Genomic DNA, 13,062 nt, shown 5'->3' on the forward strand with positions numbered 1-13,062 from the left:
ATATTGTGATATCCCAACAAAATCCATGTTCCAACATGGAACGAACTTCATCTTCACCTGCAACTAACAATGCTATAAGAGGGGCTGAGCAAAGCGGTAACATAGCCAAACAACGGTTTGCTAGGAAAGGTGGGTTAGAGGCTTGACATGGCAATATGGGAGGCATGATATAGCAAGTGATAGGTATCGCATCATAGGCATAGCAATAGAGCGAGCAACTAGCAAGAAAAGATAGAAGTGATTTCGAGGGTATGGTCATCTTGCGTGCAAAGTTCTCCGAGAAGACGAAAGCTTGATCCTCGTAAGCGTACTCAACGGGTTCCTCGATTAAGAACTCGTCTCCCGGCTCTACCCAAAGCAAGAACACAAGCAAAGTAAAACAACAATCAATCATGGTGCAATGCGCAAGCAACATTATGCAAAACATGGCATGATATGCGGGATGTGAAATGCAATGCATATGCGTGCTCCGGAAGGAAAAGATTGAAACAGGCCTCAACTTGGCAAACCAAGTGTGCCGCTAGTAAGATGAGTTGATTTCGGTCAAAATCGATATAAAGATCGCCGGAAACGGATGCACAGTTTGCAAATGGCAAGCAAAACAATAATGGCACAAATTTGCGATTAACAGAACGATGCCATCTAAAATACAACAAGAAACTAAGCTACTGCACTCTACCATAACAACAAAGCACATGGCAGTGATCTACTCAAGATGCTTGACAAAAGATGAACACTGAGCCACGGCTAAATCACACAATAGCAGGTTCAAACAAGCATGGCAAAAGGGCAAAAGATATCAGCATCACAGACTTGGTGAAAATAACATGTCAGGAATTAACACTACAAGAAATATGTCAACTTATGAGCTTCTGTCAGTGACCCTCGAAGAATTGGTCATAAATTTATGACCATTTTAAACCAATTGATCAAAAGCTGTCTGGGGGGCTCTAAACCCTAAACCATAACGACCATTTTGGTCAGAAAGGTCATAATTTTATTAGAGGAAATGGTCGTAAAGCTAGTAGCACTGTCCACTGCCTCATGCCTAGCTGATAACGACCAATATAAAATGGTCACTACACTTGAGTTTGAATGAATTAGGATGATTAGGCAGCCACCTCAGCAACCTCGCTTATGTGTCACTGTCTAGGTGTCATTTTTGCTTGAGTTTTAATATTCAACAGACAGACGGGGCACACACTAACAGGCGGGACCCATTTGACACGTGGGGCCGAGCGCTTAATTCGCCCAAAAAAGATGCACTAGGCGGGACTCGAACCCACGACCTCGCGCTTGGTTTGCTCGCATGCTACCGTTGGGCTAGAGAGGGACAGTTGCTCACATCTGGGAGTTTATCTATACATTATATAGAACTACGGCTCTCTCGTATCATTGACAAGTGGGACCTTCCGACCAGGTGGCATCGAACAGAGCAACGATTTGCAACACTGATAGGCGGGACCCATTTGACAGGTGGGTGAGCGAGCGTTTAATTCCCTAAAAAATATGCGCTAGCGGGGACTCGAACCCACGACCTCGCGCTGGGTTCGCTCGTTCGTTACCGCTGGGCTAGAGAGAGATTGTTGCTAATGTGTGGGTAGTTTTCCATATAGTATATAAAACCACGACTCTCATGTATCAGTGACAAGTGGGACCTTCTGACCAGGTGGCGGCGGGTGGCATCGAACAGAGCAACACTTAGCGTTTTTCTAGGTATTCCGACCAGGTGGCGGCGGGCGGCGGCGGAAGCAACCAGGTGACCTCGCCCACGGCCTCGCCGCAGGTGACCTCGCCCACAGCCTCGCGGCGGAAGCAACCAGCAGGGGGTGGAGGCGGGGGCGGGGCCGGCAGCAGGAGGCGGGTCGGGGGCGGGGGCCGACAGGGGGCGGAGGCGAGGCAGGGCGTGGAGGCGGGGGCCAGTAGGAGCGTAGGCGACCGACGGTGGTGGGGGCTCGCCGAGCATGGGGGACTCGCCGCTGCCGCAAGCACACCTCCCGGTATGCACCCCTCACCTCTTCCCCCCTCTCCTCTCTTTTCACCCGAGCAGTGGGAGATGGATTTCAGTCAGATGTTCTTTAGCATAGATGAATTTTGTTGATGCACTGTTAGTAGTTAGGAGATAGCTTGCTTGTTTGGTAGATAATGCATAGATGAATTTTCTTGATGTGCTGTTAGGAATTGTTCAGCTTGTTTGTTAAGAATTCTTCAGGCCTTGTGGTTAGGCAATTATCATATAAAATTTTCTGGAATTTTAGCTTCCATTACTTCCATCCATTTTCATTAATTAATGTTGATGCACTTAGATTGATTTGCTAAGTTGCAACAATTTGTTGTCTTTGGCAGATGGACAGAAGCTGGATTAGAGAAGGAGTTAGAAAGTTTTCGAAAGAACATATGAAAGGAGTTGATGATTTCATGGCATTTGTTCGGGCAAATTTTGCCAACGATGCTCACATTCTTTGCCCATGTTGTGAATGCCTCAACCGTCCAAGAATGGCTCAAGGAAGAGTACAAGATCATCTGCTTCTTAATGGGATGTCCAACACATATGATAGATGGATATATCATGGAGAACCTTTAGACAGACAACCTCAACATTTTGAAGCTGATACAGAGGCCCCTCATATGATGGGTGGTGGTGATGCTGGCATTGATTTCATGGAAAAGGTTTTGCGAGATAATGCTGTTTTGGAGGAAGAGGATGGGCATGAAGATGATAGGATTCCTGACCTATTGAAGGATTTGTACGATGCTGAAGATCGTGCTGATGGACAGAAATCGTTGTTTGCTGAGGTGTTAGAGGAGGCGAAGCGCGCAGCTCATGAAGGGGGTAAATTTTCAAGATTTACCTTCACCGTGAAGTTACTCCACATCAAGTCTTTCTACCGGATTAGCAATGCCGCATTCAACGCAATACTCCGTCTTTTGAGCTTGCAATTCCCTAATAGTTGTGTTCCCAGATCTTATGATGAAGCATTGAGCATAATCCGCAGGCTGGGGTTAGGTTATGTGTCAATACATGTGTGCCCAAATAACTGTGTCTTGTTTCGGAAGGATTTAGCAAAGCATGACAACTGTCCAAAATGCAATGCATCTAGGTGGAAAGATGCTGATGGGAAGAAGTCAATACCGGAGAAGGTACTGAGGCACTTTCCCTTGATACCAAGGCTGCAGCGGATGTTCATCTCGAAGAAATCATCGCGTGAGGTACAGTGGCACAAGCTGAAGCGGCAACCTGTGGACAATGAGCTGAGCCATCCAGCGGATGGAGAGGCATGGAAAGAGTTTGACCGTATACATTTAGATTTTGCTGCAGATCCAAGGAACATAAAACTTGGCATTGCCACAGATGGGTTTAATCCGTTTGGGAACATGAGCACGTCTTATAGCATGTGGCCAGTTTTTGTGGTGCCGTACAACCTGCCACCATGGGCATGCATGGATCAGTCCAACTTCATGATGTCATTGCTTATCCCGGGTCCAGATTCTCCAGGAAAGGATTTTGATGTCTTTATGGAGCCCCTCGTAGAAGAACTGCTCCAGCTCTGGACTGGTGTACCTACATACGATGCCTTGAGTCCGGAAGAAAAGTTCAATCTACGTGCTGCGATCATATGGTCCATCCATGATTTCCCGGCTCTGCACACTCTGTCTGGGAGGATCACAGCGGGTTATCAGGCTTGTGTCCATTGTGACAAAGACCCTTGCTCAAAGAGAATAAGGAGCAAGATCTGCTATATTGGGCACCGCCGCTTTCTTCCCCGAAACCATCGCTGGCGAAGAAGCAAAGATTTTAATGGTGAGAATGAAACCCGTGACAAGCCAGCTGAATTCACTAAAGAAGAGCTGGAGCAGCAACTTGAAAAGGTGAAAGATGTGAGACCAGGAAAGCTGGCGAAGAAAAGAAAGCGTGAGGAAGGTCAATGTTGGGACCGGAGGTCTTGTTTGTGGGACCTGCCATACTGGGCTGATCTGAAATTAAGGCATAATCTCGATGTAATGCACATTGAGAAAAACATATGCGAGAATCTGCTAGGGACGTTTCTGAACATTGAAGGGAAGACAAAGGACACGGTTAGTTCTAGGTTTGATTTGGAGGACATGGGCATAAGAGAAGATTTGCATCTACAGCACAATGAAGATGAAGATTCATTTGAAATTCCACGAGCATGGTATACAATGAATAAAGAACAAAAGCTTGCATTCTGTGAATTCCTAAGAGCGGTGAAATTTCCAGATGGTTATGCTGCTAACCTAGCAAAGTGTGTTACTTCTGATGGATTCAAGCTTTCAGTACTGAAAACCCATGATTGTCACATCCTCCTCCAAAGGATTTTACCGGCGGGCCTCCGAGGAATCATGCATAAGGATATATATGTAGCGGTTGCTGAGCTGGGAAATTTCTTTAGAGAACTGTGCCACAAAACCCTCAAGTTAACTGTCCTGGAAAGACTTGAAAAAGAAATCCCAATTATTCTTTGCAAGCTCGAGAAGATTTTCCCTCCAGCTTTCTTCACCGTGATGGTCCATTTGGCGGTGCACTTACCCAAAGAGGCAATGCTTAGAGGCCCTGTGCAATACGGTTGGATGTACCCAATCGAAAGAAGGCTGCTTACTTGTAAGCGTTATGTGCAAAACACGGCAAGACCTGAAGGTTCTATTGCTGAAGCATATGTCGTTGACGAGTGCTTGACTTTTTGCTCTAGATACTTTGGTGATGTGGAAACAAGATGGAACCGGCTGGGCAGAAATAGAGAGCGGTCTGATTCGCAAAGTGGTGATGTCTCTATTTTCAACCATGGTGTGAACTTTCTTGGAGCCTCACAATACTTGGAGGCTGGTGATGAGTATGACAAGATGGTTTTGTTTGTGCTCAGCAATTGCGCCGAGGTTCTACCATATATCGAGTACGTTATATCTTGTGCACTCATTATATATATATATATATATATATATTATTGCTTGGGTTGGCACCAGCCTAATGTTTTAATTCACATGTTTTGTTGGCATTGCAGGAAATGCAAGGAAGAGTTAAATCAGGAAGAAAGCAATATCAATGTTGATAAAAGGGTTGCCAAGGTGTTTGCTAAGTGGTTTAAGAATCATGTGAGATCTTTAGCCACATGTTTTATGTTTTCTGTGTTATTCACCCATTGTTAAATACCATTGTTTGCTAAATGGTTTATTTGTGCAGATTGGAAAGTTGCATGAGGAGAAGAAGGTCAGTGATGATCTATTTGCTTTGGCATGCTTACCGGATAAGCGAGTGAGAGTGTATTCAGCATGCATTGCTGACGGTGTCCGGTACCACACCGTTGACCGCGAGGAAAAAAGGAAGACACAGAATAGTGGAATCGTCACTGAGGGGTCACATGATGGTGAGATCATTGACTTCTATGGTCAGTTGAGAAGCATCGTAGAGTTGCAGTACAACTCTAGTGGAGGCATCCATCGCTCGGTTGTCTTATTTCGCTGTGACTGGTTTGAGCTTGGTAGCAAGAAGAGGAGAGACTCTTTTGTCAAATATGATGGCCACTTCAAAAGCATCAACACTGCAAGGTGCTGGTATAAGAGTGATCCCTTTATTCTAACAACACAAGCAACAATGGTGTTTTATCTGCCAGACACTCTTTTGCACGGAAAATGGCGAGTTGTGCAAAACTTTCAGCACAGACACTTGTGGAGTGTGACTGAAACTGAAGTGGAAAAGGGCCCCGGTGATGGTGGACTAACATACCAAGATGATGACTCTACGGAAGTTCCGTTGCAAGCTGATGATGACTCTATGGAAGTTCCGGTGCAAAGCAGAGTGCGAAGGGACCGGGAACGTGTGATCGTTGGTGCTGCAACAGTTGAAGGCATCAAGAAAAGAAGAAAGGTGGTAGAGGATGGACATGCAAGCGAGGATGAGGAAAACCGGACTGATCATACTATGCTGCAATATTGTAGTGATGATGAGGAAAATAGGAGTGGGCATAGAGTTCCTTGTTTTCGTATCGACGACGATGAGTAGCGAATGGACTGGCAAAGGTAAATACTATTACTTAATGTTCTTTGTTTTGGTATCTATGGGACTGGTGACCTGATGTGATCAATCTTCTCTCCAGGTAGAAAAATCCTTGAAGATTCTAGGAGCAAAATGATGATCCTGATGGTTGTAGCAAGATGATGATCCTAATGGTTGTAGCAAAATGATGATCCTGATGGTTGTAGCAATAGTGATGTAGTTATCCTGATTCACAGTGCTTTAAGATTCCAGCAGCAAAATTGAGATGTTATGCTTGCTGTTTTGACCTGAATTGAGATGTTATTGTAGTTGTTATGCTTGTTGTCAAAATGTTGTCTTGTAATGCAAAAGATTGCAAAATGATCATACAGAAGATTTTTTGAACATCTTTAGTTCAAGTTTTGGTCAGAATGTTGTCTTGTAGTTGTTGTGATCATTTAGTAGTTGTTGTGATCATCTTGTAATTGTTTTGGTCAGAATGTTGTCTTGTAGATGCTATTTTAACAGAATTTTGGTCAGAACTGAAGATGCTATTTTAACTGAATTTTGCTTCAACTGAACCCATTTCATTGTGAGCAAAAAAATATGCGCCAGCGGGGACTCGAACCCACGACCGTGCGCTTGTTTCACTATGTTTCTACCACTGGGCTAGGACGAGGCCATTAGTCTTCCACTCTGTGCCAACCTTTTTGAATATATCAAACTAGTCAAGTATGAAGCACACACCTCACTGACAAGTGGGCCACTCGACCCACTCGCTGACAAGTGGGCCATTTTTCTATTGTACCCAAGCTACCAAAAATATGCGTGTGGCCAAAAAATATGCGCGTGCGGGGGCTCGAACCCACGACCGTGCGCTTATTTCACTGTGTTTCAACCACTGGGCTAGGAAGAGGCTGTTGGTTTTGTAATCTATGCCCACCCTTTTTAATATATCAAATCAGTCACGTAGCAAACACCGAACTCGCTGATAAGTGGACCCGCTCCCTCTCTTTTCCCCACTTCTCCTCACCACTCGACCCGCTCCTCCTCTCCATCGGCGGCGTCGCCCACCGCTGCCGGCTCCTTCCTCTCCCACCGCCGGCTCCTTCCTCTCCCACCTTTGCCGACTCCTTCCCCTCTCTCTCTCTCGAGGTATGCATCCTTCCTCTCTCTCTCTCCTTCCTGGTTGGATTAGTTTTCTGCTACTAGTTAGATTAGGGTTCTTGCCGTCGCCTAGATTGGATTAGATTAGATAGGGATTGGATTAGATTAGGGTTTGATTTGGTTAGGGTTTGATTGGGACTGCATTAGATTAGATTAGGGTTGGATTATTAGGGATTGGATTATGTTTCCTCACATATGTTCTTTAATAGATAGATGCTCCTTTCCAGCTAATATAGCATTGGAGGTGAGTTATTACTATGGCTTGCTTTAACCAGTGTTGTTCAGGTCCTTCATCATCCAGTGTTGTCGTCATAGCAGGGCTTCATTGTCCATTTGTACATATGAACTGCATTTGTACAGTAGTTAATTCTCTTAAGATAAGTTGTAATGCATGTTTGTCCTTGGGTGTATCTGGCATATTCTGAATATTAAGTGAAAAAGAAGCTTGTCTCTGTACACATTGTTGTTTCTTTTGCCTAGAATCATGGGCTATGGTCTCTGAATTTTTTTGTGGAATTATGTATGGTTTATTTTGATGATCAAGAGATGAATGCCAAAGCATGTTGGATGCTGCTAGTTTTATCTTGAGAAACTGGAGGCATCACAAACAAATGGATGTGTTGTTGCATTGAAGCAACTGGCAAGAGGATTATATTGAGGCAGTGAGACACTAGTGTGTTCTAATTTGTTTTTCTTTTTGTAATGTTTTACCCGAGTGGCTAAGCACTGCTATGTAGGTGTACAAATACAATGTGATCATGCTAAGCACTGCTATGTTGGTGCTTATGTTCTGATGTGTACAAATACAATTCTATCTAGGTGTTTGCACTGCTAAGATTTTCTTGGTCTCTTGTTTTTTCTGTTTTGATGTTATATTCATAGAAGTTTGCATATGTGTGCATCATGTAATGTGATCATGCTAGCTCAAATGATCATAATCTATTGATGATGCATGAAGTATTTCCTGCTATAATTTTCTTCAGTCACACTGTTGTTTTGCTGTGCTTGATAAACCTGAGACTTCTTTCTATTGTAATATTGAAACTGTTGTTTTGTTGTACACTATTGGTCAATTTATAATAGATATGGTTCTGGTCAATTTATAGTAGATATGGTTCTGGTCAATTTATATTGCTGTGTTCTGGTCAATTTATAGTAGATTTTAGTGTTGTTGCTGTTGGTGGTCACCTGATGATGTTGCTGTTGATGTTGATGTTGATGTGCTTGTTTTAGTGTTAGTTTACTATGCTATTGATGTTGATGTGCTTGTTTAATTTACAGTGCTGCTTTTCAGATAAGTGAGATGGCTGGCTTGGAAGGTTTTGAGTTCTTTGAGATCGTAATTGAGAAATCTTGCAGTAGACAGGTATGTTTATCATCACTCATTTCTTTATCATCACTCTGCTGTCTAGTGCTTAATTGCCACAATTAACCACTGCTTGACCCTCGCTGCAGAGGCTGCCTGACAAGTTTGCGAAGATGCTCGCCGGCCGTGAGCCCCACAAAGTGAAGCTGTGGGAGGCCAGCAGCGGGCTTCACAGGCTGTGGGAAGTGTTGGTGGTGTTTGATGGTGAAGGCCACATGTACCTAGGGCCCGGCTGGGAGTATTTCGCCCGCGCCCATGAGCTACAGCTCGGGTACTTCCTTGTCTTTTGCTACGACGGCGACGCCATGTTCACCATGAAGATATTCGACAACACCATGTGCCGCATGTACTACTAGCACGACGACGATGCCAGTAAGCTCTCTGCCTCTCTTCTTCCTGTCCTTTTGGCTTCCTCTACCTGCATGACGACAACACCATGTTCACACTTTGTTGCATTTGGCCAGGCAATGGGAGCAGCAGCGGGGATGACAAGGAGCAGAGCGGGGATGACAACGAGGAGCAGAGCAGGGATGACGAGCAGAGCGGGGATGACGAGGAGCAGAGCGGGGATGACGAGGAGCAGCCTATTCTGGCTGACGACGAACATGCTATGGTGGTGGCTGACGACGACCCTGCTATGGTGGTGGCAGATGACGACCTTGCTATGGTGGTGGCGGACGACGACCTTGCTATGGTGGTGGCGGACGACGACCTCGCGATGGTGGTGGCGGACGACGACCTCGCGATGGTGGCGGCGCCTGCAATCCCATAGCTTGGCGACAGGACCATGCCAATTGTGGTAGAGGAGTACATCCGCGTTGGGATTCGCCACTTTGAGCGCATCAGGTTAATGAAGGAGAAGAAGGAGGAGTGAAGGTGTTAAGAAGGTGTTCAGCATGTTAGGTTTAAGCTTGTTAGTGTAATATGAACATGTCAATGTTAAGTATGTCAGGTTTAATTTTGTGCATGCTCATGGATGCTGTATGACAGTGTCATCTAAACAAGTCATGTTTTTAATAATGAATATTCAGTTTGGTAATTGATGGGAATTGAAATTTTTTATGCATGCTCATGGATGAAAGATAAAATTATGGGTTTTTGTGCATGCTCATGTATGAAACAATATAAGTTTCATTTTTTGAATGCTAAAAACATGACTTAAACCCTAGCCACGGACGACCGCCGTGACTAAATCCACCGGTTTTTGAAAACACCGTAAAAATTCAAAGGGTGTGTCTAGGGCACATCTAGATGTGCTCTAGTTATTGCACATCTAAGTGAGTGAATCAAGCATAAAGAGAAAAGAAAAAAGAAAAAGGAAAATATCCACACGAATCTCGACGTAAGATCAATGCCATAGGACTTAGATGTGCAATACTTATGGCACATCTAGATGTGCTTTAGCAAAACTGAAATTCAAAAACCGTTTTTCATTTTTTGAATGCAAAAGACATGCGTTTTTCGTGAAGCGGCTACAAGGAGGGGCACCCCAAACGGCGCCATTCCATGTCTATCTCAAAGTAGACCCTATTTTACGGACGGTCGCCAAAAAGCATGCATTTCCGACCCTCGTAGCTACTCCCGGCAATTCGGACCACCTTCGGCCGATTCAGCTGGAACCGGCTGGAATTTGAACTGCGGGTCCTCCATAGCTTGCCCGTTATTTTCACTAAAAATGCTTTTTAGCTTCACAGGTAGGCATTTCATCACAGAATCGACAACAGATTTGCACGGCTCAAACCCTAGCCACGGACGGTCGCCGCGACGAAATCGGCCGGTTTTTGAAAACACCGTAAAAAATTCAAAAAAAATCAAAAAAATGGGAGACCTCCGCGTCACATCATCAAATGTGGCCTACCAACTAGCAAAAATACTAAACTTGCAATACCGGCATTTTCTTGAAAAAGTGTTCTAAAAACGACCTACCATGAACGAAGATTCATGGCTTTCAAGCCAAACTAGCAATGATATGGCCGCATCCGTTGAATAGTTTCTGATAATATGCCCAAATTGGGCGCATGCCTCCGTCTTGTGATGGCAAACAATGTTGCCAAAGCGAGGTTCCAACTTGTTTAACAAAAAAACCGTTTTTCATTTTTTGAATGCTAAAGACATGTGTTTTTCGTGAAGCGGCTACAAGGAGGGTCACCCCAAACGGCGCCATTCCATGTCTATCTCAAAGTAGACCCTATTTTACGGACGGTCGCCAAAAAGCATGCATTTCCGACCCTCGTAGCTACTCCCGGCAATTCGGACCACCTTCGGCCGATTCAGCTGGAACCGGCTGGAATTTGAACTGCGGGTCCTCCATAGCTTGCCCGTTATTTTCACTAAAAATGCTTTTTAGCTTCACAGGTAGGCATTTCATCACAGAATCGACAACAGATTTGCACGGCTCAAACCCTAGCCACGGACGGTCGCCGCGACGAAATCGGCCGGTTTTTGAAAACACCGTAAAAAATTCAAAAAAAATCAAAAAAATGGGAGACCTCCGCGTCACATCATCAAATGTGGCCTACCAACTAGCAAAAATACTAAACTTGCAATACCGGCGTTTTCTTGAAAAAGTGTTCTCAAAAACGACCTACCATGAACGAAGATTCATGGCTTTCAAGCCAAACTAGCAATGATATGGCCGCATCCGTTGAATAGTTTCTGATAATATGCCCAAATTGGGCGCATGCCTCCGTCTTGTGATGGCAAACAATGTTGCCAAAGCGAGGTTCCAACTTGTTTAACAAAAAAACCGTTTTTCATTTTTTGAATGCAAAAGACATGCGTTTTTCGTGAAGCGGCTACAAGGAGGGGCACCCCAAACGGCGCCATTCCATGTCTATCTCAAAGTAGACCCTATTTTACGGACGGTCGCCAAAAAGCATGCATTTCCGACCCTCGTAGCTACTCCCGGCAATTCGGACCACCTTCGGCCGATTCAGCTGGAACCGGCTGGAATTTGAACTGCGGGTCCTCCATAGCTTGCCCGTTATTTTCACTAAAAATGCTTTTTAGCTTCACAGGTAGGCATTTCATCACAGAATCGACAACAGATTTGCACGGCTCAAACCCTAGCCACGGACGGCCGCCGCGACGAAATCGGCCGGTTTTTTAAAACACCGTAAAAAATTCAAAAAAATTAAAAAAAATGGGAGACCTCCGCGTCACATCATCAAATGTGGCCTACCAACTAGCAAAAATACTAAACTTGCAATACCGGTGTTTTCTTGAGCTACTCGGTATGATTTTAACCATGATTTCTACAAAGTTTACAAAAAAACCCTATTTTTTTCTACACCCAAACCCAAAAGGATTTCCCTCCCACACCAAAATTTTCCCTCCACCAAAATTTCCCTCTCCCAAAATTTCCCTCCACTCCCTCCACTCCCTCTCCCACTACCAGGCGGGTCCCACCACTCCCTCTCCCACTAACACGTGGGATCCCCTCCCCTCCCCTCCCAAAATTTCCCCATTCCCCTCCCCTCTCCCCGACGAACCCTAGCTTCTCCCTCCCCGAGCCGCCCCGCCGACGATCACTCCCTCCCCTGCTCCGTGCCGCCCCGCCGCCCGTCCTCTGCTCCGCCCCTCCATTCCCCACCTGCCAGCCCCGACGAATCCCCCTCCCCTCTCCCCACCCCGCAACCCTAGCCCCTCCTCCTCTGCTCCACCCCGCCCCGCTCTGCTCCCCGACGACGAATCGCCGCTCCGCTCCTCTACATCGACGACGGTGGTGACAAGAGGGTAGACGCGAGCGACGACTGCGACAGGAGCCACGCTGCATCATCTACAACACGACGACAGGTACTCCCCTCGTTAGGGTTAGGATTTTCTGGTGGTTCGGTGGATCTCATGGTGCATCTTCTAGGGTTAGGATCTCATGGTGCATCTTCTAGGGTTAGGATCTCCTGATGGTTAGGGTTAGGATCTCTTGGTGGTTAGGGTTCTTCTTCATGGGGATGGGGATGGGGATGGATTCATGGGGTTAGGATTCATGGGATGATATCCTTCTTGTTCATGGGGTTAGGGTTCATGTCGTTGGTAATGTGATTTTGAGATGGGGATGGATTCATGGGGTTAGGGTTTTGTGGGGAGGTGGTTCTTTAATCTAGATTTTGTATGCTCTATTTTGATTTTGCATCCCTGTCAATGTCGTTGCTTGATGTTTTGTGTTGTCATGTGGATGCCCTGTGGCAGCTCATCCATGGCCTTGTTTGTCATGCAGGTCATTGAGCAGCATCAGGAGGAGGAGCTCAAGCACGGCTACCACAAAAGCAGGTTTTTGTCCATCTCCATCTCCCTCTGCTGCCAATCCTTGTTATGGTTTGTTAATCTTTACTTGTCAGAGTGTATTACTTCAGAGCCATTTGCTTTGTTAATCCTTGTTATGCTTTGTTAATCTGTAGTCATAGCGATTTGCTTGCTTGATGACATTGAAGTTGATGTCTGTAAGAGGTCGTTTGTAGCCATACTAATAGTTAACATGATGTAGTAGTTTTCTGTTTGGAATCCCTAGCAGGTACTAAAGTTTTGGATTATATTGCATATT

This window comes from Triticum aestivum, chromosome 7A, assembly GCF_018294505.1.
Source record: "Triticum aestivum cultivar Chinese Spring chromosome 7A, IWGSC CS RefSeq v2.1, whole genome shotgun sequence".
In the NCBI taxonomy this organism is placed as follows: domain Eukaryota; kingdom Viridiplantae; phylum Streptophyta; class Magnoliopsida; order Poales; family Poaceae; genus Triticum; species Triticum aestivum.